Raw genomic sequence first — 25,115 nt, 5'->3', positions numbered from 1 at the left:
TAACCACCACTTGTTCTGCCCGTTCACTTCGTTCTTCTTCTTCTATCCAGCTTGCTGTACCTTCCTTCCGCCTCACCACCATGGGAAGCAGAGCTTTCAGCTGCTCTGCTCCCAGGCTGTGGAACTCTCTTCCCCCAGAAATAAGAAACATTGGTTCTCTCCCCCAGTTTAAATCCCAACTCATCTTTTCAAATCTGCATATTCACTGTGAATCCACTGTTTGTTCATTTTATCTTGTGCTTTTATTTTATTGTTCTTATTCTGCCATTGTTTTACTAAGTGTTTTATCCTATTGTAAAGTGTCCTTGGGTGATTTGAAAGCCGCTCATAAATTAAAAAAAAAATATATTATTATTATTATTATTATTATTATTATTATTATTATTATTATTATTATCACCACTATTCTTGTCTTATATGCTCTTGACTTACTAAACAATAGAAACCACAGCCCTCCTGACGCTTCCCTCTGGTTTCAGTCTTACTCTGGCTTTCACACTTGCTTATTTCTCCCACATAAATTGATATTTTCCTTATTTTCTTTACCTTGAAAGGCACAATTCTTACAAATTAAATCAAAACTGTTCTCTTGTCTCGTGAGTGGTCACAATTGTTTTCTTTATTCCACAGACAAACTGTGACCAATTATAAACAATATGCTGTCTAAGTGTCTGCAGCATTCGATGACTAATGACCTGTGTGTGCATTTTTTGTGTTATCTGGCATATTTGACCCATGGCACATGAAAACACATATTTTCTTCCACTCTTGATTACAAGACCCTTTTTTTAAAGCTTAAACTGCATAAACATCAACCAGAGTAATCTGCAACCTTTCCAGAACATTTAGACTGAGAGGAGGTGGTGAGGGATCATCACTTCACTGGCAGGCTGTGAGCTTTACAGCATATCTTAAAATCCTTACAGCAAGTCATTACATGGACTTGCACTCTAATACCCAACCAATTTACTTCAACTTTACACTTGGCTCCAGCAATGCCAGGCTCTTAACCGTCCCTGTCATTTCCAAAATGTGAGCAGGTGGTAGGTCATTTCATTTTATAGAAACAGTCTGCCTTGCCATGTCAAGGAATTAGAAACAGTTTCTATTTTTAAAATGAGAAGAAGAAAAAAGCAAACGCCTGTTTTCAGACTTTGCCCTATACCTGACCCAGCCTCACATATCAGGTCTTTCCATCATTATCATCTATATATCAATAGGTAGGAGTGTATGCATTCACTTCTTTATTAATGACTACCTGCACTACTTAGCCAGTCATTAAAAAACAGCAGCATGAAAAAAAAATGATGGGAATGGGGGAATTCTATGCTAAATTAATCATTAGCTATATTTACTCCAGCTGGGTTTGATGGGTCTTCAGCAGCTGCATGTATTAGATTGTGAGACAAAAAGCAGCAGGATTTCAAAAATAATGAACACATAATTGGACATGAAATTAGCTTCAGTGTTGGAGAGATGGAGCAGAAAAGAATAGCAGATTGCTAACAATTTGAATATTTAAAGATAACTTCAACCTGCTAACCATCCAAATTGCACAAAAAACATTTTAAGGTGCAAAACAGTCAGGTCAAGACACTATCTGATGCCATTCCTGGCTATTAACAGACAAGAACTAAACATACAATAGGATAATAATCACTGTAGTTACTTTTGCCTGAGGATAATTGTTACTCTGAATAGTCATCCAATCTTCAACATGCAGAAGCTGCTTTTCTGACAATAAACATGGCAGACAGGTAAGAATGTAACATTTTTAGTGTTTGCACTGTTTTAAGTTAATTAAATGTCATATCCTCACATATAATACTGCTTATTTGCAACTGTTGATGTTGATGACTTAACTTATGATAATCAAATGACCAACACTGAATGAAAAGATGGCTTTGCCAGTTATTTGGAATTTGGGTTAAAATTGTGGTGTAATGTGACTGGAAACCTCATTGCTGGTCCTGGAAAAAGCTCTTCTGAGTTAGACTGAAATTCCTTTGATTTAGTGCTAAACATCATCAAGTTGGAGCACTAAAAGGTTTAAAAGACTGCTTTTAATGACAGTAAAATTAAAAAATACCCAGGGGTACATTTCCATGTAAATTAAACTGAACTGGGCAAAAAACAACAACAACAATTGAAATATGCTTGTTATTCACACTTTCCGAGCTGTTCTGTTATCCAGATATTAGAAGGTGAGTTGTTGAAATAAGCAGCTGGTGTTGCTTTTCCAGATGATTGTCAAGATGTCCCAGCTGAAAGAGCGCTACTCAAAAAAGTGACAATGAATATAGAAAATCTGTTTAATAATAATAATAATATATATTATTAATTCAAAATCATCCACGACTTGCAATAATGACATTTCCTATTTCCTTTTCTGGCATACGGCTTAAAGTAAAGAAACATTTATTCATTAATAATTCAATTCCTCACCTCAGGGCATTTCATTTAGTAGTAGTAGTATAGCAGATGTCTGCCAGGTTTCAATAAAGGACAGTACAATAAACTTGCTCTTGGGCAGAAAATGTAGCAATGTGTTAAAATGTAGGCGTTTTGGGGTGTTAATTAGTCACTGCATGAGAGAAGTAGCTCTAAGGAGGCCAAGCAGGACCCAGCAAGTTGGCCAGGCAGGAGGAAGACAAAGATACCAGTGTCTACTACCACCAGGAGGTGAGATCACTGTCTGTTTGCTAAGGGGAACGATGCATATTCTCATTTGGTCGGCACTCTGGGTGGTCCTACTGAGCAATGGTCATGTGAAAGCTGTGATAAAAGTGTCCATTCTATTAATAGAGATGAGCTGTCAGGCTTTGTGCAGTATGTCTGTTCAACAAATGTTAAGAGTAAAAAGAATTAGACAGTTAAATGAGAATAAATGTCAATGTGAATATAGAATGTATACTGCAGCAGAAAAAAAGATAAGAAGTGCATTATAAAAAGGAGGTAAACGATTTGAAAGATATAACAAAGCAAAAACAGGAAAAGACAAGAGAGTGTTGAACAACTCCTATCAGTCTCAGTTGCTGTCCAGCTGCTTACAGTAGGAAGGACTGCAGTGTCCACACACACAAATATGCACACACACCAGACATTCTGCCGATGGCTGACACAGATACTGCAATGCAGAGAGATGAAGGGAAGGAGCCAGCGAGCAAACGAGTAGGGGGGAGAAAAAATGAAAAGAAGAGAAGAAGGGATCATACTGTGACTGAGAGGAGGGAGGGGGAGAAACAGAGTAGGGTTACTAAGGAGCTCTAAAGTGGAGAGGAAGAGTAAAGAAAACAATGAAAAGACAGTGGTTGACAGAGAGGGTGACAAATTAGGAAGGATGCAAGTTGGGAGGCAGACTGAGGGCAGCAAAAGGAGAAACATGGGCTCTGTTAATCAGAAAGTATTTATTTATTCAATTTTTAAGTTTGATTGTGACAATTTAAATAGATAAATAAATAGTAAAAAAAAAAAAAAGAGTAGCAGGAATGCTTACTTTCACAATTTTGAGCTTCTTAATTGCCAAGCTCATAGAATGATCATCAACAAGAAGAAGCATGACTTGGTAATAAAATTGATGCATCCATATTAAAAAAGAGATTAAAAGAAGAGTCATAATTTTACTGTTTGTTTTTCTAAATTTGGCAAATTTAACAGATTACTGCCCTGATAAGGGTGTCCATCCATCAGAGCCAAACTAGAGAAGAGCCAACCAGAAGAAACCTTTCTGTGAATTGACTGTAAAGTGTGTAAAAGACATGCTTTGTCTCTCCTAAGCGTGAGATGGACACGCATGCAGAAATTGCATTACCAGTAGGGGGAGATAATATATTTAAAGCCACAAAGTCAGTAGTGAGCATAAAAAATATTAAGTACATTCCAGGAGCCTTAATTGTCTGAATCTATTAATCCCTTTCCCGTTATTATTTTCATGTTGGCTTAAAAATAGAACATCTCCCTCTGCTGTTACTGCAGATGACTGCAACTTCTGCATGAGTGTACATTTCATGTTTTGGAGAGGCAATGCATGAAATGGACACAGTGGACCAGCATGTCTATTGTGATATTAGGTTGAGGTGACCTACTAACTACTGGAGAGTTGTTGGTGTATTGTGTCATGTAATCACATTACATTTTTCAGTGTAAAGCGTTAGTGTACTTATCTGCACACCGGGCAATAGAAAAAAAAACCTAACACGCCTTTTCTTCTTCTGCTTTAGCAGTATAGTTATAGTGGGGAACAGTTTAAAGGAATCAGAATTTTACAACTGGGTTTGCTAACTTTGCAATCATATACACAAAGAGCATGCTAACACAAAGCTAGCAAAAATTCCATAATGTAAATACATGTATAAATGTACATCTAAAAATGTGTTGTTTAATTGATTAGTTGGTCAACAAACAACTGGAAAAAACAAATTGGAACAATTTATTTAGACTATTTTGTAATGTCAAAACAATTTCAGAATAATGTCATATCCATTTTCCTCGGCCAATTCATTAAACATGCCGCACTCAAGTAAATAATCTGAATTCACATTGATAATGTTATTTATTACAGTTTTTTACAGTCGCTAACAAGCGCCTACCCATACTTCAGATACTTTTTCTAAACTCTTAACACAGACCCACACCTACAAAACACAATTGGCCAAATGGATAATATCCTTCCCAAAAATACACTTTGTTAAATATATACTAACTCCTCATTTCAAAATTAGAACACATCTTTCTCTGCACACACTAACTGTACAAAAACACTATAAATCTGACTCAAAATGAAATCAGTCTGTCAAAGAATAACACTTGTTTTCACTTCACAAGGTACATGCAGTCAATCAAAGTACACCAGGTTTCAAAATACTGGCTATTATTGACATTACAAAAACTGCATAGACTTTTATGTTTCAGTTTCACAGGTATTTGCATGCGAAACATGCAATCCACCATATTGACACCAGAAATGTCTTGGTTGGTAACTGTATGTCCACATGTACAGTAATGTTCACATTCAAAAGCATTCCAGTAAAAAGCAAACAAGTTTTTGTTTCTTTACTGTTTACCACAGGAGGTACAGTAGAAACACGGTATGATAGGACAGAGAAAGTTTTACAGTATTGCTTACAGTGAACAAAATATCCATGAAACACACAAGAGCATTCTGAACAAAAAAACAACAGCAAAAAGCCAAGATAAAAAGGGGGGGAGGGGGGCTAAAAAAAGGCAAAAAAGTTGCATCTAATCTCTGCGATCTTCAGGGTTAGGCCACATGTTTTCATCAACATCACATCTGATGTTATCCAAGTCGATACACCTGGGATAAAGCCGCCTGGTATGTCGGATCCACCCTTGGCAATCGTCAACTGTGATGTCCCTGGAGCCAGCATCCATGGCTTCAAGGAGGGACATCTGGTCATGTGGCTGATGGTCATAAACCTTCCACCTCCATGCAGAAAAGAACTCCTCTATGGGGTTGAGGAAAGGTGAATAGGGTGGAAGGAAGAGACTTACCAGTCTTGGGTGGACTTCAAACCATGTTGTTATTGCTTGCAAGTGATGGAAAGCCACATTGTCCCAGGTAATTACAAAGGTCCTCATGTTTTCACCCTCCTGACCCTGCTCTGGAACCAGGCGCTGGTGGAGATCATTGAGAAAGGCAAGCAAGCGCTCTGTATTATAGGGTCCAACCTGACATCTGTGAAGGAGTAATCCTGCATTTGCAATTGCTGCACACATGGTAATGTTTGCCCCTCTCTGTCCTGGCACATCAACTGTGGCCCTTTTTCCAATTACATTTCGTCCACGTCGACACCTTTTGGCCAGATTGAATCCTGCCTCATCGATGTATATGAATTCATGAGGGGCCTGGTTGGCCTCCAATTCCATAACTCTCTGAAACAAAGTTTATGTAAGTCATGTTATTACTGTATACCATACTGTACTGTAACCTAGTATTGTGTAGGTTACCTACTTGCAAAGTGCAAAGCTTATAGAACTGGACATTGGATTGAATATACACTATACCTGGACATATTGTCGTCGTAGCTCCTTGACCCTCTCACTGTTCCTCTCAAAGGGAACAGTGTAGAGCTGCTTCATCCGCACTCTGTGTTTGGACAATGTCCGCGTAATGGTTGTGAGGCTGATTCTATCGATATTGTCAAATATCTCATGGTCCGCCACAATTCTAGTTTGAATTTCACGCAGTTTTATTGCATTATTTGCAGTAACCATTTCTACAATGGCAAGCTCCTGATCATTACTGAGGAGCTTTCCTCTTCCCCCAGAGGGTGGAAGACGTTGCATTCTTTAGAAAGACAAAAAATTCAACATATGCATTACTGTATGACCATATTGACATGTCAAGTGAGAATAGAAACAATCCATGTAAAATGCAATACTTACCTGTTGGTTTGTTGAAAGATGCGTATAATGGAGGCAACCGTTGACCGCCTCAAATTGGGCTGCACTCTTTCACCAGCCTCTCTTAGTGAAAGACCATGGTTGATTACATGGTCAATGATAGTGGCACGAATTTCATCACTGACTACTGTTCTTGCAGCCCTTGGAATGCCACCACCACGCATTCTTACACCTCTACCTTGCCCTCTCCTTGGGCCTGCTCTTCTCCCTGGGCCCCTTGCTCTTACTCTTCCTCGACCAGACATTACAGTGTTTGTCTTTTTTTTGTTTCCAAAAACATCACTCCTCAAGGTCTTGCCTTATAAACCCCACTGAGTCTAAGCCAGAATGGAAGAAGCTGTGGTTGGCCCAATTTACCCAACATAAATAAGCTGTGTCTCAATTATTCAGTTGTTTGTTTATTATCAGCTGAGATATATTTTTGATATTGATATTGTTTTTGTACTGATATCATTGCAGAAGCAGAGGCTTTTATACTGTATCTAAGGTTTGGAATATTGTTTTTGCTATTGTGGGATGTTGTGTGTTAACATTCGTAGATACTACAAAAACAGTCCATAATTTTGTTGGGAGGTATAGCTTGTCTGTTAAGAAAATGTAAGCATTGTGGAAATGTGTTCACTGACTGCATATTGGGTGAACACGACATGAAATGTGTGAATGGTATGGCCACAACAGACCGATGCTGTGCTAATTGTGTTTAGAGTTTTGCAAATGTGACAACTGTTTGGACAAACGCTTGTTAGCGACTGAAAAAAACTGTAAAAGAACTGGTAAACCTTTTACATGCATTGTTAGATTCCAGATTCCACTCAAAGAGCTAAAATAGGGTGCAATGAGTCTGTTTACTTTTATTATTAGACTTAAAGGAGCTGGACAAAATACATTTGATGATTTATTATATTTAGAAGAATGTAATTTCAAGGGAACTAAAAATCCACTTATACTTATGAGAACGTTCTCCTATGAGGCGGAGAGATACAGGAAGCCCAAGGTCACAGCACTTAGAAAAATTGCTTATATCCACTATTTATCTACATCTTTTCCCCTTCCCTTTGTTCTTTTGCCTCTCATTATCTTGGTCTACCTTCCTTTCTCTCTTGCTTCCTGTTCCCTTCTCTCACATGCACATGAACAATAGCACAATTCTTTCCAGGATGCAGGATGATTCACAGATGATGCAACTCCTGCTATTCTGTCACATGTCCTTTTCTTTCTGTCCATTCTTTTTCATTTCTTTCTGTGCTCAGTAGAAAGAACTATCATCCCCATAGCTGCCGTGTGATGAACAATAATCTGGTGATAGACCATTTTACAGTGCTGCCATCACCATTGTTGTTGTGTAAGTGGATGTAGTTGTCTGGATATGTGGAATTGTCTCTGTGTGTGTGCATGCGTGCGTTTTTACTGGAAACTATGAGTTTGATTGATACTGTACCTTCCTTCCTCTATTATTGACACTAGTGTGTCTTTCTTCACAGTGGTAGCTTTTGTATGTGTCTGAGATTTATGAACTGCACAAGAAATACTGTAATAACCAACTTTACAATAAGAAAATCACAACAAACATTTATAGACTTGGATTTGTCTCCTACTTTACTGTAGAGCTGTTTAGCAACTTAAGAAAAATCAGGTCGTGTCTACAAGCACAACAATTTGCTATTAGTCTATAACTAACTGAAGACTAAAGTAATATGACAAGAGTATGCACAGAAAACAGTGTTGGGGAGTAACGGAATACATGTACCGCCGTTACGTATTTAGAATACAAAATACGAGTAACTGTATTCCGTTACAGTTACCGTTTAAAAAGGTGGTATTCAGAATACAGTTACTTTGTTGAAATAAATGGATTACACTGCGGTACTTTCCTGTTTCATTTTGTCGCGGGTCAGGACTGTTTGGGTTTTGTTCGACAGCTACGTTCTTTTGTTCCAGGCGGCAGCGTTACGGTTGCCATGGTTACAGGGCGACGCTCTCTCTCTCTGCGACTGTGTGTTTCCTGGGTGAGAGAGCGCCTTTTCGTTGTTGTTGTTGTTGTGCTAAGCTAACAGGCAGAATGCTACAAGCATAGCTCTAAAGAATGTAGCATCATGTTCAGTGTAGTCCGTGCTGCTGGGAGAATGGACTGCCATACACGTTATGTGTCTGTGAGCGCTAGGAGGGAGAAAAAGGGGAGTGGAAAGGTACGAGCAGTCATCGAGCAAAAATGGGAGCTGGAAGCATGTAAATATAATAATAACCACTGCAGCCAAGAAGAGTGCCTGACGAGCCCAGTTGTAAGTAAGCTATTAAGACTCGACTGTACACTGTGTTCGTGTTTTCCTCCGAAAACAACAAGTTCCGTTGGAGCAGCCTTTCAACGCCTCTCTCTGTCTGTCGCAAGAAAAGTTGACCCACACAACAAAGTAGAGCTATTTTTCGGCTACCAGCCGACAGGGACCCCGCCGTATTATGCTGGGCTTACACTGTGCGATTTTTTCAGTCGCACGATTCAGCTCCTGCTCAAACTGTACGATTGACTCGCAGGGGTTAGAAGTTCATAGGTCACGATGCAGGGTCTCACACTATACGGCCCGATGCTCTGATGCGACCTGAGTGCTCACACTGTGCGTCCATAAAAATGAAGGTTATAACAGAAATTCTGTCGCTCGCTCTCCCTCTCCGTCTTTCACTCACACAGACACACCACCACCATCAACTTTGCTAAATTGCTAATGAAAAACATTGGTCAGGCAGCTGTGATTGAGCAGCAGTGTCGATCCAACTATTTTCACGGTTGTTGTGGTCGTGATAATTTTGTGAGGCCACATCGAAAGGGCTCGGATGGTTCTACAGGTTGTGCCTCCATCGCTTGTGTCCAGATCACACGCTGCACTGCCGTGCTACGCCGTCTTTTTCGCTGACATTTGTGTTTGCGCGTGCGCAGTGTGGCAAACTGCGGTGACACCCTCACGACCAAGCGATTGATGATCGGGAGCTGGTCGTGAGGTGTCAATCGCTTCTCGTTACCCCACGTATACTACACGATGCACGACGCACGATGAAGGCCAAAATCGGGCCGATCGCCAAAACGATCGCACGACTCAAAAATCGGCTCAAAAGGGGCCAAAAATCGCACAGTGTGAGCCCAGCATTAGTCAGAGGTCCCTTTACTACAGTTCGGAGTCGCGGACCTTCAGTAATAGTAATAAATCACACAGCAATAGTACATTCACGTTGTTGTAAAAAGCATGATAATATTGTAGCTGGTCAGGGCTGTTCGGGGTTCTGCTTGTACAGTTATGTTTTGTGTATGTTGCCATGGTGACGGGTGACGCCCTCTCAATGCGACGGTGTGTCCTTCCGGGGTCAGAGGGCGCCCTATGTGTGTTGTGGTTGCCGCGCTGAGCAGTTAGCTAGTGGCAGTGTGTTCTTCTGCAAATGTAATAAACGGCTGTGCTCCCTGGCTAGCTCACGGGAAGCAAGACCAAACGATACCTCCGTCTCCTCCTTGTCTGAACTCGCCACAATATATTAAGCAGTGTTGGTCAAGTTACTTGAAAAAAGTAATCAGTAACTAATTACTGATTACTCACCCCAAAAAGTAATCCTGTTACTTTACTGATTACTTATTTTCAAAAGTAATTAGTTACTTAGTTACTTTTTAAAAACACGATTTACAACCTGAAGAGGTGATAAAGTGATAGATCTTTCAGCCCAATTCTACTTTTTCTACATAATCCATCATACAAAATGTAATCAAATGGAAAAGTCTCTTTTTTTAACTTGTTTTATCAGTTTTAATCTTTTAACTTTATGCATCAAGCAAAAATGTAATTATATGCAACATTCTCTGACTTGAATAAATTAGTTTAACATTTAAACCTATTTTCTACACATTCCAGCACATAAAATAAAATATTTTTTGTGTTTTCACTCACTCTTTCAAACAGATGCAAGTAAAACACAGCAGAAAATAAATAAAGTCAAAGACTCAGCGGTCCTTTTGCTCTATTTTCACCTGTAAAGCAGGAGCAGGGTAGGCGGAGGGTTACCCTGGTGCAGGTGTGCTGCGGTCAGTTGAAGAATCCGCGCGAGTGTCTCTGTGAGTTTCCCATCACGTCGTAGCTACTCGGTGCTTGCTCGGAAGTTTAGGGGTTTTTTTCGCTGTAAAAAGAAGTTTTCTTCCCACGCACGATGGACGCTAATGTTTTTGTCACTTTTTATGGAATCAAACTCAAAGTAAGGTCAGTACTTCCACACTTTAAACGCTGCACGCTCATACTCTCTCCCGCACTCGATATATTATCCATTGTTGATCTGCACACAGCTGCTGTCACCAACGTCGCACTTGCTTACGTCACTGTCATGAGACATTCTCGCAAAAAAATCACGGTTTTAGTAACGCAGTAACGCAGCGTTCCTACGGGAAAGTAACGGTAATCTAATTACTGATTTTGCAATAGTAATCCCTTACTTTACTCGTTACTTGAAAAAAGTAATCAGATTACAGTAACGCGTTACTGCCCATCTCTGATATTAAGTAATCCAAAGTATTCAGAATACGTTACTGTCATTGAGTAACGTAACGGAATAGGTTACAGAATACATTTTGGGGCATGTATTCTGTATTCTGTAATGGAATACATTTTAAAAGTAACCTTCCCAACACTGACAGAAAAAGACATTTGTTAAGATAAGATAAGATAACCTTTATTAGTCCCACACGTGGGAAATTTGTTTTGTCACAGCAGGAAGTGGACAGTGCAAAAGTTATGACGCAAAAATTAGAATACAATAAGAATAAATAGAACAGCTAACTGCTTTTAGTGAGATTTTAGAAAATGCAGTTTGCAGCTTTTGAACACAGGGTAATACAATACATCTAAAGATTTATTACTGGATTTTACATGGCCTGAAAATATCTTTATATTCCTTCATTTTGATTCACCTTCACTTTGGATTTACACATTTAGTTTTCTAAGAGGTTTTCCTGAGACCTGCTTTCGCCTTCTGTAGATACTAGAAGTGCAGAAAAAAATTCACAAAATGATTTTCAGTTATTGCAAATCAATTTTCATTTTAACACCCTCCCTGACCTTTTTAGATCCAGGGTTGCAGGAGTGAGAGGATGGTGGTGGTGTGTATGTGTCATATTTCCTGTCTATTTTTGATAGTCTGCATCCTACGTCAATATATCTAGTTTTACCTTCCCTCATCTCATTATGTCAGATTTGTCCCAGCTGCGTTTCTTCCGTTCTGGACTGGATTATAGATTGCAGACAGTTGATGTCGTAAACCACCGCCTCTGTTCAAAGATGGTCGCTCACAGTGGACATAGATGGCTTCTTTCACTCCTCTTTCAAACCATCTGTCCTCTCTGTCCAAAATGTGAACATTGGCATCCTTGAAAGAGTGACCTTTGTCCTTTAGATGCAGATGGAGTGGTGAGTCTTGTCCTGTGGAGGTGGCTCTTCTGTGTTGTGCCATGCGTTTGTGAAGTGGCTGTTTGGTCTCTCCAATGTAGAGGTCTGGGCATTCCTCGCTGCACTGTACAGCATACACCACATTGTTAAGTCTGTGTTTTGGAGTTTTGTCTTTCGGGTGAACCAGTTTTTTTCTGAGCGTGTTGCTGGGTCTGAAATGGCACTGGGATGTCATGCTTGGTGAAAACTCTCCAAGCATGACATCCCGGTGCTCCTTTGACTACGATGACCTGGATGACTGAGAACCTTCACAGACAATCCTGTGTTACATTTTCCTTTTGTTACTTTGGCTCCAAACTTACCAACAAAAACACTAGAAAACAAATGAATATATTTCATTTGCCATGTCATTTTTTGGCCCTGGCTTTTTGTAACTTATACTGCACGTAAAACAGGATAAAAAAAAATTAAATGGTAAATGGCTTGCCTTACTAGTCCTTAAGGACCCCAAAGCACTTTACACATCCAGTCAGCCACCCATTCACACACTGGTCAAGGCTGGACTGGGACAAAAAATCGGCCCGGGCATTTTGACTAGAGACCGGCCCACCAGGATAAAAATTGAAAATGTGACATCATTCAGGGGTAAAACCGCAAAGGATTCTGGGAACTTGTGGCAAGAGGTACTAGCGCACGCAGGCTTTCAATTGAACTCAGTTACACAGCGATAAAAAGAAACCCAAAAAATGGCAAGAAGCTGTTGTATTATTAACTGCAATAGCCGGTCGCATGACAGCCACGGGAAGCCGACGGGTAAAGAGATCGTTTTTTTTTTTTATCGGATTACGTCGTTGAAGAGAAATTTTTTAAGCCATGTTTCCGAAGTAAGAGCCGACGGATGGTCTGGATATACCAAATATAACGTCTCAGAACACTCCAGCTCACATGTTAGTCTGCTCCAAGCATTCCCTCAAAGGTCAGAGTTTTGTAGTAGTTAATACGTCATTTTTCTTAACATAATTGGTGATATAGGTTACAAGCAAGTCTGAACAGAAATTGTTGCGCTATGCTCCTTTGTTTATTGTGTTTATTGTGCATAAATAGTGAATTGTCCTGACACAATATTGCGTTTCGCTTCTGTTATTATGGTACATTGACAAAAATATATACTTTTATTCACAGGATAAAACAGTTGTTTTGTATCACTAATTGTCCAGTACGATTACAGCATACAATATTATTGTCACTGCTACATTTCTGTAATGCTACCAGAAATTATTTCCACTACTAATTAATTACCGTTGAGCTCAAAGGTTATATTAATAAACGGTTAACGAATGTGTATGTATGACGACGATTTGTGAGACTAGTAAACTTACCTTTGTTCGTACGATGGTCTTTCTTTCTACACGGTGCATTTCAAGGTCCTGTACTCATCCGTCGGTAAACTGTACCTGGGCTTGTTGCGGTGACCTGAAGTTACTAAACTTCATGAGTGTATGCACTCACTCCAAGAACCGTATAATTATAAATATGAGTGTGGTGAAAGTTGGGCAGCACGCTAACGTCTTTTGTCCACTCTGTGTGCTCGTAAGGGTCTAACCCTTTCACTCCTTTGATTTTTTCCTTGTATCTTTTCTTTGTCTTTTCGTCGAGTCTGTCTTTGTACGGACTGGCATTGTTCTCCTTTTGTTTTTGTACATTCCTTTTTGTGCGTCAAAGAAAAAACAAGAAGGCATTGGAACCGGAGAATGAACGTTTTGCGGTGCTGCAAATGCTTGCATTTGATGCGGTACTTGGATTGTTTTGCCACGAGTTCCCGGCATGCAATGCGTGAAAATCACATGATTGCTAAACAAGGGAGAGGGTGCATCCGGCCTCCTCGGCTGTAATTGGTCCAGCCCAGAGTCGATCATGACCAATTGGCCAATCCAACACCTTTCATTATATATACCCTTCCTAAAAAAAAAAAAAAAAAAAATCCATCGGCCCATAAAAACAAAAAATCGCCAGCGGCCCACCGGGCAAATGCCCGGTATGCCCGATGGTCAGTCCAGCTATGACACTGGTGATGGCAAGCTACATTGTAGCCAAAGCCACCCTGGGGCGCACTGACAGAGGAGAGGCTGCCGGACACTGGCGCCACCGGGCCCTCTGACCACCACCTGTAGGCAACGGGTGAAGTGTCTTGCCCAAGGACACAACGACCAAGGCTGTTGGAGCCGGGGCTCGAACCGGCAACCTTCCGATTACAAGACGAACTCCCAACTCTCGCGCCACAATGGCCCCTTCACCCCCCCCCCCCCCCAAAAAAAAAAAACCAAAAACAATAAGCACCGAGACTAAAATGCTGCAGTACAACTGCAAAGTCTGGTGGTATGTTTCTGGTATTTAGTTTATCACAGGAAGTTTGCAGTAAAGATGCAGTGCTGATCAAGATCCACAAACTATGCATTATAATTGAACCTTTCACGCATTGTGGTCGCTACAGTGGACAGCTATTCAAAGGCTGTTTTCTTGCATTTGTGTCAGTGTTGATGGTATACTTGCACACAAACCACTACATCGAACACTGTGTCCCTCCATACCCTGCCACCCAGTCAAAATGTATGTTGTCCACCTAAGTAGACATGTAAAAAAAACTCTTTGAAAAATACATGTTTAAAAAAAATGAAGTTCAGAAATCTTTTTTTCATGCCTGAAGATAAATGAAAATACATAAAAATACTTAAGAAAAAAAACCTGATTGAGGTTGTCATAATTCATGCATGAAAGGGTTAAGCAGCGAAACACCGATTCCAAGTATGGTACAATCATTGCTGATAAAATCCAAAATTATTTTAGCCCCGTATATAACAGCACACAGCATTGTTATACAAGCATGGCCACATCTCAATACACCATTTATCACAGCAACTGCGGTTATTAAAGATGTCAAACTGATCTCCTGTGACAGATACGTTCTCATTAGATAGATTTCATATAATTTGGTTATCTTATCAAAATATTACTTCCTGGTTATTCCCTATTTTACTGATTGCAAAAACCTTTTAATAATATAGGGAGTGCAGAATTATTAGGCAAGTTGTATTTTTAAGGAATAATTTTATTGAACAACAACCATGTTCTCAATGAACCCAGAAAACTCAATATCAAAGCTGAATGTTTTTGGAAGTAGTTTTTAGTTTGTTTTTAGTTTTAGCTATTTTAGGGGGATATCTGTGTGTGCAGGTGACTATTACTGTGCATAATTATTAGGCAACTTAACAAAAAACAAATATATACCCATTTCAATTATTTATTTTTACCAGTGAAACCAATATAACATCTCCACATTCACAAATATACATTTCTGACATTCAAAAACAAAACAAAAACAAATCAGCGACCAATATAGCCACCTTTCTTTGCAAGGACACTCAAAAGCCTGCCATCCATGGATTCTGTCAGTGTTTTGATCTGTTCACCATCAACATTGCGTGCAGCAGCAACCACAGCCTCCCAGACACTGTTCAGAGAGGTGTACTGTTTTCCCTCCTTGTAAACCTCACATTTGATGATGGACCACAGGTTGTCAATGGGGTTCAGATCAGGTGAACAAGGAGGCCATGTCATTAGTTTTTCTTCTTTTATACCCTTTCTTGCCAGCCACGCTGTGGAGTACTTGGACGCGTGTGATGGAGCATTGTCCTGCATGAAAATCATGTTTTTCTTGAAGGATGCAGACTTCTTCCTGTACCACTGCTTGAAGAAGGTGTCTTCCAGAAACTGGCAGTAGGACTGGGAGTTGAGCTTGACTCCATCCTCAACCCGAAAAGGCCCCACAAGCTCATCTTTGATGATACCAGCCCAAACCAGTACTCCACCTCCACCTTGCTGGCGTCTGAGTCGGACTGGAGCTCTCTGCCCTTTACCAATCCAGCCACGGGCCCATCCATCTGGCCCATCAAGACTCACTCTCATTTCATCAGTCCATAAAACCTTAGAAAAACCAGTCTTGAGATATTTCTTGGCCCAGTCTTGACGTTTCAGCTTGTGTGTCTTGTTCAGTGGTGGTCGTCTTTCAGCCTTTCTTACCTTGGCCATGTCTCTGAGTATTGCACACCTTGTGCTTTTGGGCACTCCAGTGATGTTGCAGCTCTGAAATATGGCCAAACTGGTGGCAAGTGGCATCTTGGCAGCTGCACGCTTGACTTTTCTCAGTTCATGGGCAGTTATTTTGCGCCTTGGTTTTTCCACACGCTTCTTGCGACCCTGTTGACTATTTTGAATGAAACGCTTGATTGTTCGATGATCACGCTTCAGAAGCTTTGCAATTTTGAGACTGCTGCATCCCTCTGCAAGATATCTCACTATTTTTGACTTTTCTGAGCCTGTCAAGTCCTTCTTTTGACCCATTTTGCCAAAGGAAAGGACGTTGCCTAATAATTATGCACAGCTGATATAGGGTGTTGATGTCATTAGACCACACCCCTTCTCATTACAGAGATGCACATCACCTAATATGCTTAATTGGTAGTAGGCTTTCGAGCCTATACAGCTTGGAGTAAGACAACATGCATGAAGAGGATGATGTGGACAAAATACTAATTTGCCTAATAATTCTGCACTCCCTGTAATAATGGATCGCATTTATATAGCACTTTTCGAGACCTTCAAAGCTCTTTACAATTTTGCCATTTGGTCACATTTTACTTTTTTTTTTCCATCCGAGAAGGGATTTCAATATTTCATGCTTTAAACGGGTGGAGGATAGATTGACAAGTGTACGCCCAAGTTCTGTACAGTATTCGTCACATTGCTTTTAACAATGTTTTTCTGGTCTTAGTGCAAGTGACTAACAGCTATACATAACAACTTCTTTTGATCAAATAAATGTATTAATTTCCTTTGATTTAAATGGTCATTTTATATGGAACGCCAGGACTGCCATAATGAATTAATTAAATACACCATTAAATAATTAATTAAATGTGGCAATAATTAATTAAAATTGGAATTAATTAATTAAATAAATAGTTATGACACATGTAATTAATTAATTATTGACACATTTAATTAATTATTTATGTATTTCACATTTTAATTAATTATTGACACATTTAATTAATTATTTAATGATATATTTATTTATTTCATTTTGGCAGTCCTGGCGCCTGGCTCTCATCATGAAATAATTTTATCTGTCAGCCTCACCCATCAAACTCAGGGGGCGGGGTTAACGCTGCCCATGCAGCTTCTCTAACATTTGATTGGTTGCCGTGCAAAGTAAGTCAAAACAGGTCGATCCTAGATAATCGATTGCTTGTGTAGACTTGGGGCAGCCAGGTATCCCAGAATGCAGATCAAATCACAGGCAGCAATGGTGGTGTAGTTTTAAAATACCCCGTTTTTCTGTCACCAGCTACACTTTTAACAGTGTTTTAGCCGCGAATGTCGCGCCGTATGTCTGGTCAGGTTGTCAACATAGAATATGTTTGCAAAAGTGCTCAGATGTTTTCAGAGATTTCACTAGCTCTGCTAACAATTAGCATGCAGAGTGCACCGAGGGGGTAGTTAACCGGTTTGTTTACATATTCCACTCTCCGTGTTCCACATGTTGCATTCGCAGATTCTCATTTTCACCGAACGATCGTCTCTTTCCGCCTGGTCTTGTGTCTCTGTGCTTCTGTAACATAAAGAACGAGCTGACATTTTTCTCACGAAACCAGCGATCAGCTCAACAGACCCTCAGTTTACCTGCATGCATCCTCCTCCTCATCTGTCAGCTGTTTAACACCTGCTGCTAATTCAAGAAACACGCCTAGTTACCTGGTGATAGTCACAGTTTAACTGGGCAGCCGGTGCTCGATATAACGCAATGTCAGCGCATTTTTCTGCACAAGATAAGTAAATATAGTGTTTTCCCCGAGCGCAGAGCTGCTGGAGCTTGTTTCCTTACAGAGCACTTTATAGGCGAACAGCTTCATCAGCGGCTGATGTCCAATCACCGGCACACAGCTTTGAAACCTCAGCTGAGTTTTAGCTCTCAGTGGTTAAACGCTGGACTTCATTCACTCAGGTTCTGTCTGTCGGGTCACGTTTACTTCGCTGTTTTATTTACAACTGAACAAATCGGTTTGGCTGAGGTTAAAGTTACGTTTCATAACATAGTTTCACAGACGTTTAATGGTTCACTGGCACATGTGTTAGACTGAACTATCATCTAAATATCATCTGTTTTTTAATAGTTATTCAACTGTATTCTAAGCACCAGCTGTCTGTTAGAATGTGATTTTTTTTCTCTCTCTGTTGGCAGAGGTATAAAAATGCGCAGGAAAATCTGACGTGCATGGCGAACTTCACCGACGATATTTAGGGAGGAATAAACACACATCAAACATAAATGAACCATTTGCCTGTCTCCATAATTGAGAGAATTTTCTCTTCTTACGTCAACACTCTCTCTCTCTCTCTTTTTTTTTTTTTTTTTTTTTTGCTTTTTCGGTCATGTTATGTTTACCTGTCAAAGGCTTGTTACAAACTATGAAACACATCGTGCAGACTTCTGGATGTTAGAAGAAAACTAATACTGCTCATGAATGAGACTAAAGGCAGGAAGGTGTCCTTTAAAACTAAACATGTTAATAGGACCTCCCTATTTATATCATAGTTTATGATATAGCACGTGTATTTCAGTAATAGCTGAGGCCACTATACGTGCTGGCCTCATATCAAATGTGAAGGCAGACTGAGTCTATGTTTGACGTTTTTTTATCTTCCTTTTCAAACATTTAAACAGCAGCGAGTCTGCAGCTGAGGGAATACAAACTCAAATTGTCGGAACAGGTTTGCTCGTTTCTTGGATTCATTTGGTGATTTATTAAATCTATAACTGTTATTCTAATCTGCTGCTGAGTCTCTTACACTTTTCTTTATGCTGTATATTTTCACGTCTCTGGAATAGTTGGAAGTTAGATAGTCAGGTGGGAAACTTTGTGTTAACTCATGGAGCTGAGGATATCGTGGATATGCTGACCTCGCTGCGTGGTGTACAGAGCGAGGTCAGCATGATTAATATTCACAATAAAAATATTAGCCGAACATCATGAAGTCTGTATGTGTTTCATAGTGTCGAACAACCTTTGTACAGTTAAAGCCAGCAGTTACTACATGACGGAAACACCAACGTTATCTCTTTTATGCGTTTATACACAGGTCACGCTGATTACTGAACAAAAACCCAAAGATCAGATGTTAAACAGATTTATTTGCTCTCTCTCCTCCTTAAACATGTTTTTAATGTTAGTTATAATTCAGAATTGGCGACTGAAACACGTAGGACACATAAGAACATCAGGAAATAAAACATCGATAAATATAACCTCAGTAAAAGAAGTCAGCGGGGGTTACTACAGCTGTGTACCGGGGCCTGCGCTTTGTCGGTGGGATTGCTTGCGAGGCGAGCGGGTCTATCCCACGCTTTGCCGTGAGACTGGGCAGACATCTCCGAAATCATCGAAACACTTTTGCAAAGAGGCTGTATCTTGACAAACCGACCAGACACATGAAGATTAAACCACTACATTCTCGGCTAAAAAAATATTAAAACGGTATTTGGTGACACACAAACAGGGTTTTTCAAAGCTCAGTTCTGTTAGCTTCCACATGCCGGTTGTTGTGTGCTAGAAACAATGGCCACCAGGCCAAAGCAATGGTTTTGACTCGATCAGCGTTAACCCCGCCCCCTGAGTTTGATGGGTGAGGCTGACAGATAAAATTATTTCATGATGAGAGCCAGGCGTCAGGACTGCCAAAATGAAATAAATAAATATATCATTAAATAATTAATTAAATGTGTCAATAATTAATGAAATGTGTCAATAATTAATTAAAATGTGAAATACATAAATAATTAATTAAATGTGTCAATAATTAATTAATTAAATGTGTCAATAATTAATTAAAACGTGAAATACATAAATAATTAATTAAATGTGTCAATAATTAATTAATTAAATGTGTCAATAATTAATTAATTAAATGTGTCAATAATTAATTAAAATGTGAAATACATAAATAATTAATTAAATGTGTCAATAATTAATTAATTAAATGTGTCAATAATTAATTAATTAAATGTGTCAATAATTAATTAAAATGTGAAATACATAAATAATTAATTAAATGTGTCAATAATTAATTAATTAAATGTGTCAATAATTAATTAATTAAATGTGTCAATAATTAATTAAAATGTGAAATACATAAATAATTAATTAAATGTGTCAATAATTAATTAATTAAATGTGTAAATAATTAATTAAAATGTGAAATACATAAATAATTAATTAAATGTGTCAATAATTAATTAATTAAATGTGTCAATAATTAATTAAAATGTGAAATACATGAATAATTAATTAAATGTGTCAATAATTAATTAATTACATGTGTCATAACTATTTATTTAATGAATTAATTCCAATTTTAATTAATTATTGCCACATTTAATTAATTATTTAATGGTGTATTTAATTAATTCATTATGGCAGTCCTGGCGTTCCATAATTTTAAAGGATTCTCTAAAAAGTTATTACACAGACCAAATCAAAACCCCAAACAGTAAGTAGCCGGACACGTAAATGAAGGACAAGCACTGCAGGGAATATAAAAAGGAAAAAAATCTGCCCTGTGTCACAGGTGGAATGCAGGCAATCTACACTGCAGCCCTAAAGGGGCAAAAAAAGGATGTAAGAAAAGTCTTTGATGGCCAAGCAGAAATCCACAAGCAAAAGCTTGGCGATATGTAAATTAAAGCAAGATATAAGCATACTGTGCAGGTTACCTCGAAAGGAATATCCCTCCTGCTCTACGATACAGCTGTCTTTCAATTATCCGTCTCCAGGTTAGAACTCCACTCTGATAAGTATCAAAAAGAGGTGGCACAGTCCACTACAGATATGGGGATCAAACAAAGCTTTCTCCTAAAGGGTAAAAACTGATTTTACCATCACACTCCACAGAGACTCGAGCAGAACATTTTTCTATAGCCTGCCTCTCCAACAGGGGGCTATGAACCCCCCACCAATCCACCTTTAGAAAGATTAAGAAGGCTAAATGCTACGACTCACACTACTCGCACCAGGAATTCCCGCACAAGACTCTGGGTTTAAACAACAAGAGAAAGACCCTAATTACCTGCACCTGTGCTTATAAATGGGAAAACAACCCAGTCCTCCCTACAAGGGGCAATTCTCAGGCCCAGATCTCATCTCTCACAGTAAGAAATACTAATTAAAAGCAAAGCCTTAAAGGTATGGGTTTACTGACAAATATTAAACTGTCTACAAAAAGTACGAGGCATCTCTTTGTTGCATGTTTAATGGAAAATCAGCCTGTAACCTAGACGTCCTAAAATATTACTCATTCCAGCTTTTCAAACTGTACTCAACAAAAGGGTTTTTTAGACCATTGTGGTTTCAACTGAATGACAAATGGAGGGAAATGATGACGAGAGAAACAGCTTTTTCTTTACTCTGGTCCACTCTTAAAACCACATCAAAATCAAAACTTGTACATGACATTGGTGCTTCCTTAAAATGGCAATATTCAGATGAATACATTTGATCCAGTGATTGGTTAGCAAAAACCGAATAGCCTTCAGAGTCTGGGTTGACGGATCCGTCTGATATCAGCCTAGTACTTTAAAGGTTTGTAGTCAAAGGAGGGTTTCTGAGGGTTTTGTTGAGTCACAAGCTGATAAAACATTCCCCACATCATTGCATCACCACCTTCAGCTGTCAGGACTGTTGAGAATTGCAAACTGTCAAAGCACAACCATCAGGTTAACTCTTGTTTCAAGACAAAAAAGTGCAAAAGAGCTATTACTGTGAGAACTACAATCTGCGCTTTCATGTCTATTATGGCAATTTCGTTTTGAAAACACTACAAAGTGGGAGAGCAATGAAATCTGATTTGAGTGTGAATAAAAAATGGAGGAAATGGTAAACAGATTCCTGTTGATGATATTTTAAGAAGAACAAGGCTGCCAGTTTTTCAGATGCTCAATTTATTAGAATGATTTACTGAGCTCTTGTACACAACTCTGACTCATTCACATTAGCAACTGCACACCTTAATAAAACCTTAGCTGGGTCAAAAAGGCAGCAATTAGCAATTTCAAAGACCATCTCATTAATTAGAATAGAGAATAAGGACACAAACACGTTAACAAACACAAAGTTGCCCTCACGCAGCATAAGAACACATGCACACATGCATTACAGGGATGATGAACAGTTGCTACTAATTACAGTTAGTGTTGGTTAGAAACACACAAGAGGGAAGAAAGAGACAGAAATAGAGGTTTGAAAGAGAAAGACAAATCATAAGAGAAAGAGTAGAGTTGGGAAGGTGTAAGCAATAAAAACTTCACCCACACAAGACATAGGAACAATGTTCCCTCTAAGCTGCAGGCGTGCGCAATTGCGCACTGCTGGCACGGTCTCTGCGCACAGAAAATCTGCATTGCACACACAAAAAAAATCTAACCTGAATTGAAATGAAAATAAATACATTATCAATTCTGTTTCGCAGTGTTAGTCAGTAAGTGACTGGCTGCTCCCGTATGGGATTAGAACGATGCCACCTTATCCCATAGGCCAGCCAATGATGCGAATCACATCCATATATACACAGGCTATGACAGCGTCCTTATGTGCCGACACCGGTGTTTTAGCTAGCAAAGCGGCTGATGTGGAGTGAAGCCACGTTAATGACAACGTGTACAACCATTGGAGATGTGAGCAGGACAGACGGAACAATTGACAGAAAAAGTGTGGACTTTATACCAGTTTTTAAATTGTGTTGATAGGCCACGTAAAACCAGAGTTATGATAAAAAAAATATGTGCAATGGTTGGTTTTCTCCCTGATTACTATCGTTGTTTGTTTTCACCATTTTTTCCGCAGTACATAGCGTTTTATAAGGAAAACGGAAGTAAGGGGGGAAGTGTTAGGAGTGACGGAGGTGTTTTTAGATGTGAGAGATTTGCAACGTTTAGCGCAAATCTTGTGTAGTTAGTGTGCAGTGTAGTCACTAGTTTTGTTGTGTGTGTCAGAGCAATGAGACGACTGCTGAATGTTACAGGTGTTACAGCAGTGATACATCTCCTGTTGTCAGGCCTGCGGGTATCAGGCTGTTGTTCTCCTTTATCTCATAGTGGACAGAAATTATTTTTTGGAGTGGCACAAATCATTTGTGTGGCATCAGATTTGATGCAGAACAGCTGATTGTTCTGTGAATAGTTTGAAATGTTTGTTTAAAAAAACGCCTTGGCTGCATTTTTAGGTAAACAGCTGCAAAAAACTTTGTTACTTTTTTGAAGAAGTAACTACGGTATATCATTAATTGCCCAGCATTGGTCATTATTTACTGTATTTTGAAGACAGAGTTACAGGACTCTCTCCCAGACCACAGACTCATACTCATAATACAAGTCAGAGCTTTATAAAAAAGAAAAAAGAAAAAAAGAAAGTTGTGTTTTCAAGATTGGAGTTCAAGTTAATTTTACTTCCAATAGTGTTAACATGCTACACAGGTCATGAACAAGATTTTTTTTAAATTTTCATTGTAAGTGGGCTAAAGCAGTTAATTAAAAGTAGTCTAACATAAACGCTGTAATTTGATTATTTTAATAAACCATGTGACTTGGATGGATTCGATGCTGGCGTGACCATACTGCACACGTCTGCTGTTGCTCACAGTGGTCCAAGGGACGCTCAGGGAGTTTGTGTGTTCGCTCAGACACGTGAAAAATTAGAGGGAACATTGGATAGGAAGTCACAGAGCTAATCCACACACTAATGAGACTCTGTGTTAATTGAGGCTAGTAATTAATCAGTCCCAGTCTGCCATAATATCAGTTTTACAGTCATGCAGCCACCCTCTTTCTACACTGTAGACAATTGCATAAACCACAGCATATCCTGCGGTTGACATGATGACCCGTAGTGACAAACAAAGGCACAATTCAAAATCTTATCGACTCCAACTAATGATTGTTTCTGTTATCTCTTGGTTTCATGTTTCATTCCGTGCAATGCTGCAAAGTAAATCTGCTTAGAACCATGAGTCTTTTATTTTAGTGGAAAGGGTGCACTACACAACTATTTTTAGAAGTAAAGTAAAAAGTTTGCCTCATTTGATATCTAGACTTTTAAAACAGAGGAACCCAAACATCAGAACTGCTACAGAGAAGTCAAGAAACTTCTTGAAAGCCACTGAGAGCTTTACTTTGCTGCACTGTGTTCTTGTCGCGTTAACAAAAGATCCCAGCACAGTGGGATTCAGAGGTGGGACCAAGTCATTGTTTTGCAAGTCTCAAGTAAGTCTCAAGTCTTTATCCTCAAGTCTCAAGTCAAGTCTCAAGTAATGTCAGGCAAGTCAGAGTCGAGTCTCAAGTCACTGGTGTAAAAGTCCGAGTCAAGTCACAAGTCTGAAACTTTGAATTTCAAGTCCTTTCGAGTCTTTAAAAAAAAAAAAAGAAAAAATAATGTTGCAGTTATGCTAAATGTAAATATTAGACCATGTAATTTTAAAATCTGTGTTTTTCTCAACACATGACAAAATAGTGAACTTAGAAAATATACACAAATTGTGAAATTGCACCTCTTTAAAATGCAGCTCAATTAAAGCTAGCTCCAAGAATAATTTTCACCGACAGTTCTGAGATAAGCTGCATGTTATTCTTGGATGCGGTTATAGGACCGGCTTTAAAATCGCATGACAAAAATATCATACACATTAAAAAAAACTGTATCACCAACGTAGCCTGGACAACATTTGCTAGTTAGATGAAGTCAGCTATCTCATCTTAGCATATTTATATGCATATTTATAATCATACGGTTCTTGGAGTGAGTGCATACACTCATGAAGTTTAGTAACTTCAGGTCACTGCAACAAGCCCAGGTACAGTTTACCGACGGATGGGTGCAAGACCTTGAAATGCACCGTGTAGAACGAAAGACCATCGTACGTATCATAAGTTTACCAGTCTCACAAATTGTCGTCATAAATACACATTCCTTAACCGTTTATTAATAGGACCTTTGAGCTCAACGGTAATTAATTAGTAGTGGAAATAATTTCTGGTACCCATCACAGAAATGTAGCAGTGACAATAATATTGTATGCTGTAATCGTACTGGGCAATTAGTGATACAAAACAACTGTTTTATCCTGTGAATAAAAGTATATGTTTTTGTCAATGTACCATAATAACAGAAGCGAAACGCAATA

General features: G+C 39.0%; 2 long non-coding RNA genes across 3 annotated transcripts in view; one reads left to right on the top strand and one right to left on the bottom strand.

Annotated features, from left to right (window-relative positions):
* Positions 1-5,037: 5,037 nt before the first annotated feature.
* Positions 5,038-7,167, bottom strand: LOC146685913 (uncharacterized). The gene is made up of 2 exons (XR_014916926.1): positions 6,025-7,167; positions 5,038-5,892 (listed from the first exon to the last, which is right to left on the bottom strand). It is a non-coding gene; the product is annotated as an uncharacterized LOC146685913 (long non-coding RNA).
* Positions 7,168-8,315: 1,148 nt separating this feature from the next.
* LOC146685908 (uncharacterized) overlaps positions 8,316-25,115 on the top strand; it is a 78,801-nt gene continuing 62,001 nt past the window's right edge. For both annotated transcript variants that reach the window (XR_014916837.1, XR_014916834.1), the window contains exon 1: positions 8,316-8,702. This is a non-coding gene — a long non-coding RNA (uncharacterized LOC146685908). The remainder of the gene's footprint in view (positions 8,703-25,115) is intronic.

Source organism: Copadichromis virginalis, linkage group LG19, assembly GCF_057382275.1.
Source record: "Copadichromis virginalis isolate Kocher_CV1m ecotype Utaka linkage group LG19, C_Virginalis_male_GT1.1, whole genome shotgun sequence".
Classification (NCBI taxonomy): Eukaryota; Metazoa; Chordata; class Actinopteri; order Cichliformes; family Cichlidae; genus Copadichromis; species Copadichromis virginalis.
This window is presented reverse-complemented; position numbering and strand designations above follow the sequence as displayed.